The following is a 5,637-nucleotide window of genomic DNA, read 5'->3' on the forward strand; positions in this document are numbered from 1 at the left end:
GATACCGAGGCTGCAATGTCAGTGATTAACTGTAGAGCTATGGAAAAACCTCACATGTCTAGTGAATCGGTCAAAACTGTTGGGGCATCGGGCATTTTTATGAGAGAATATCTCTCCATGCCCCTATCAGTAGAATTACGTGACAGCGAATATCAGCATCAGCATCAGTTCCTGTACTCTGACCACTGTCCTGTAAATTTAATGGGGAGAGCTCTCCTCTGTAAATTTGGAAGTAACATTATGTGTAAAACAGAGGATGTTAAAAGTAACCCATGAAGAGGGACATGATAATTATCTGATGTTGACGTCTGAGTTTTTTGACTGGTACTATTCATGGGATGTTACAAATGACTGCACTACACTTGAGTATGTTCTTTCATTTGCAAAAAGCCACTGGAATAATGCAGGCAGCTTCATGTCATATACAGACTTGCGTTGCATTTCCCACTTCTCACCATTGACCAGGGACCTCCACTTTGAAGAATCTTGGCTACCACAAGTGTATCAGTCAGAGCAGTTGATATGTGAGAAAATGTATTGCAGTAGTGATTTCTGAGCTTTATGGGTTAGTTTAACACCTGCACAGAAAAAGTGATATCTGTTTGAGAATAGTGTGCCTCATGTTTCTATTGCTAAGTCAGACCAAATTGAGTGGGAGGATACTGGAGTTTGGATGACAGGGGTGTCGGGAAATACTGATTGGCAAACTATGCCTGGTGGGTCAAATCAAAATCAAATCAAATTTATTTATATAGCCCTTCGTACATCAGCTAATATCTCAAAGTGCTGTACAGAAACCCAGCATAAAACCCCAAACAGCAAGCAATGCAGGTGTAGAAGCACGGTGGCTAGGAAAAACTCCCTAGAAAGGCCAAAACCTAGGAAGAAACCTAGAGAGGAACCAGGCTATGTGGGGTGGCCAGTCCTCTTCTGGCTGTGCCGGGTGGAGATTATAACAGAACATGGCCAAGATGTTCAAATGTTCATAAATGACCAGCATGGTCAAATAATAATAAGGCAGAACAGTTGAAACTGGAGCACAGTTCTCTTCAGGCACTGCTGCCATCTAGTGGCCAAAATCTAAATTGCACCTGGGCTGGAAAAGTACATTATGGCCTTTCTCTTGCATTTCAAAGATGATGGTACAAAAAAATACAAAAGAACGGTTGTTTTTTTCTTTGTATTATCTTTTACCAGATCCGTTGTGTTATATTCTCATACATTCCTTTCACCTTTCCACAAACTTCAAAGTGTTTCCTTTCAAATGGTACAAAGAATATGCATATCCTTGCTTCAGGGCCTGAGCTACAGGCAGTTAAGCAAATTATAAGTGTACTATATTAGGTATTGGATCAATAAAAAATACAACTTTTACATTACCATGGAGTTTACCAATAAAATGGTCTGATGGTGAAGTGGAAATACTCATTATTCATATCCCGAAAGAAAGAAATTCTCATTACAATACATTTGAATAGAAAGTTAGCAAGAATAGATAAGATGTTGCTACCGTGGAAAGGAAAATCTCTGTCAATTTGTGGAAAAATCACCCTGATTAACTATTTAGTCATATCCCAGTTTACCATTTGCTTATGGCCTTGCCTACACCTAGCGACTTGTTTTTTAAAATTATATGACCAATAAAGTCAAAGACATCTTCAGTTTCTTGGCAATTTCTCGCATGGAATAGCCTTGATTTCTCAGAACAAGAATAGACTGATGAGTTTCAGGAGAACGTTTTTTGATTCTTGACATTTTGAGCCTGTAATCAAACTCACAAATGCTGATACTCCAGATACTCAACTAGACTAAAGAAGGCCAGTTTGGTTGTTTCTTTAATCAGAACAACAGTTTTCAGCTGTGCTAACATAATTGCAAAAGGGTTTTCTAATGATAAGGTAGCTTTTTAAAATGATAAACTTGGATTAGCTAACACAATGTGCCATTGGAACACAGGTGTGATGGTTGCTGATAATGGGCCTCTGTACGCCTACGTAGATATTCCATACACAATCAAGCCGTTTCCAGCAAAAAATAGTCATTTACAACATTACAATGTCTACACTGTATTTCTGATCAAATTGGTGTTTTTAATGGACAAAAAATTTGATTTCCTTTCAAAAACAAGGACATTTTGGTAGTGTGTATATATACAGTGGGGCAAAAAAGTATTTAGTCAGCCACCAATTGTGCAAGTTCTCCCACTTAAAAAGATGAGAGAGGCCTGTAATTTTCATCATAGGTACACTTCAACTATGACAGACAAAATGAGGGAAAAAAATCCAGAAAATCACATTGTAGGATTTTTTATGATTTTTTTGCAAATTATGGTGGAAAATAAGTATTTGGTCAATAACAAAAGTTTCTCAATACTTTGTTATATACCCTTTGTTGGCAATGATAGAGGTCAAACGTTTTCTGTAAGTCTTCACAAGGTTTTCACACACTGTTGCAGGTATTTTGGCCCATTCCTCCATGCAGATCTCCTCTAGAGCAGTGATGTTTTGGGGCTGTTGCTGGGCAACACAGACTTTCAACTCCCTCCCAAGATTTTCTATGGGGTTGAGATCTGGAGACTGGCTAGGCCACTCCAGGACCTTGAAATGCTTCTTACGAAGCCACTCCTTCGTTGCCCGGGCGGTGTGTTTGGGATCATTGTCATGCTGAAAGACCCAGCCACGTTTCATCTTCAATGCCCTTGCTGATGGAAGGAGGTTTTCACTCAAAATCTCACGATACATGGCCCCATTCATTCTTTCCTTTACACGGATCAGTCGTCCTGGTCCCTTTGCAGACAAACAGCCCCAAAGCATGATGTTTCCACCCCCATGCTTCACAGTAGGTATGGTGTTCTTTGGATGCAACTCAGCATTCTTTGTCCTCCAAACATGACAAGTTGAGTTTTTACCAAAAAGTTATATTTTTGTTTCATCTGACCATATGACATTCTCCCAATCTTCTTCTGGATCATCCAAATGCTCTCTAGCAAACTTCAGACGGGCCTGGACATGTACTGGCTTAAGCAGGGGGACACGTTTGGCACTGCAGGATTTTAGTCCCTGGCGGCGTAGTGTGTTACTGATGGTAGGCTTTGTTACTTTGGTCCCAGCTCTCTGCAGGTCATTCACTAGGTCCCCCGTGTGGTTCTGGGATTTTTGCTCACCGTTCTTGTGATCATTTTGACCCCACGGGGTGAGATCATGCGTGGAGCCCCAGATCGAGGGAGATTATCAGTGGTCTTGTATGTCTTCCATTTCCTAATAAATGCTCCCACAGTTGATTTCTTCAAACCAAGCTGCTTACCTATTGCAGATTCAGTCTTCCCAGCCTGGTGCAGGTCTACAATTTTGTTTCTGGTGTCCTTTGACAGCTCTTTGGTCTTGGCCATAGTGGAGTTTGGAGTGTGACTGTTTGAGGTTGTGGACAGGTGTCTTTTATACTGATAACAAGTTCAAACAGGTGCCATTAATACAGGTAACGAGTGGAGGACAGAGGAGCCTCTTAAAGAAGAAGTTACAGGTCTGTGAGAGCCAGAAATCTTGCTTGTTTGTAGGTGACCAAATACTTATTTTCCACCATAATTTGCAAATAAATTCATTAAAAATCCTACAATGTGATTTTCTGGATTTTCTTCCTCATTTTGTCTGTCATAGTTGAAGTGTACATATAATGAAAATTACAGGCCTCTCTCATCTTTTTAAGTGGGAGAACTTGCACAATTGGTGGCTAAATACTTTTTTGCCCCACTGTATACAGTTGAAGTCGGAAGTTTACATACACTTTGGTTGGAGTCATTAAAACTTGTTTTTCAACCACTCCACAAATTTCTTGTTAACAAACTATAGTTTTGGCAAGTCAGTTGGGACATCTACTTTGTGCATGACACAAGTAATTTTTCCAACAATTGCTTACAGACAGATTATATCATTTATAATTCACTGTTTCACAATTGCAGTGGGTCAGAAGTTTACATACACTTAGTTGACTGTGCCTTTAAACTGCTTGGATAATTCCATAAAATGATGTCATGGCTTTAGAAGCTTCTGATAGGTAATTGACATAATTTGAGTCAATTGGAGGTGTACCTGTGGATGTATTTCAAGGCCTACCTTCAAACTCAATGCCTTTTTGCTTGACATCAAGGGAAAATCAAAATAAATTAGGTAGGTACCACATTCATTTGTACAAACAACATTAAGCAAGTATAAACATCATGGGACCACGCAGCCATTATACTGCTCAGGAAGGAAACACGTTCTGTCTCCTGGAGATGAACGTACTTTGGTGCGAAAAGTGCAAATCAATCCCAGAACAACAGCAAATGACCTTGTGAAGATGCTGGAGGAAACAGGTACAAAATTATCTATACCCACAGTAAAACAAGTCCTATATCGACATAACCTGAAAGGCCACTCAGCAAGGAAGAAGCCACTGCTCCAAAAACGGCATTAAAAAAAGCCAGACTACGGTTTGCAACTGCAAATGGGGTCAAAAATCATACTTTTTGGAGAAATGTCCTCTGGTCTGATGAAACAAAAATATAACTTTTTGGCCATAAAAAACATTGTTATGTTTGGAGGAAAAGGGGGGATGCTCGCAAGCTGAAGAACACCATCCCAACCATGAAGCACGTGGGTGGCAGCATCATGTTGTGGGGGTGCTTTGCTGCAGGAGGGTCTGGTGCACTTAACAAAATAGATGGCATTATGAGGAAGGACAATGATGTGGATATATTGAATCAACATCTCAAGACATCAGTCAGGAAGTTGAAGTTTGGTCGCAAATGGGTTTTCCAAATGGACAATGACCCCAAGCATACTTCCAATGTTGTGGCAAAATAGCTTAAGGACAACAAAGTCAAGGTATTGGAGTGGCCATCACAAAGCCCTGACCTCAATCCCATCGACAATTTGTGGACACAACTGAAAAAGCGTGTGCGAGCAAGGAGGCCTACAAACCTGACTCAGTTACACCAGCTCTGTCAGATGGAATGGGCCAAAATTCACCCAACATATTGTGGGAAGCTTGTGGAAGGCTACCCGAAACATTTGACCCAAGTGAAACAATTTAAAGGCAATGCTACCAAATACTAATTGAGTGTATGTAAACTTCTGACCCACTGGGAATGTGATGAAAAAAATAAAAGATTAAATAAATAATTCTCTACTATTATTCTGACATTTTTAAAATAAAGTGGTGATCCTAACTGACTGAGTTTATATGTATTTGGCTAAGGCGTACGTAAACTTCCGACTTCAACTCTATTAACAAAAAAATATATGGGGGATTGGAAATGATTTAGACAATTACGTTGATGGATTCCATCATCTATCTGCAATATTAAAGTTGATCTCCCGCAAAATAAAAAATCCTAATAACATCAAAAAATTTGGAACATAAGTAGGTTACACCGAACATTGTATGACAGACTGTGAAAAAGAAGAAACTGACCAGGAGATGGCATTTACAGTTACATATTAACCTTCTAGTTTGCTGAAGATATGACAATGAGTTGAACCTCACATGTGCAATATGAAAATATCTAGATCATTGTTACAAAACCTGTGGACTCTTTGCACATAATAATTATGAGCTGTCCAATTGAATGTTCTGTGATAATGATAATACAAAATCAAG

Source organism: Oncorhynchus mykiss, chromosome 5 (assembly GCF_013265735.2).
Source record: "Oncorhynchus mykiss isolate Arlee chromosome 5, USDA_OmykA_1.1, whole genome shotgun sequence".
NCBI lineage: Eukaryota > Metazoa > Chordata > Actinopteri > Salmoniformes > Salmonidae > Oncorhynchus > Oncorhynchus mykiss.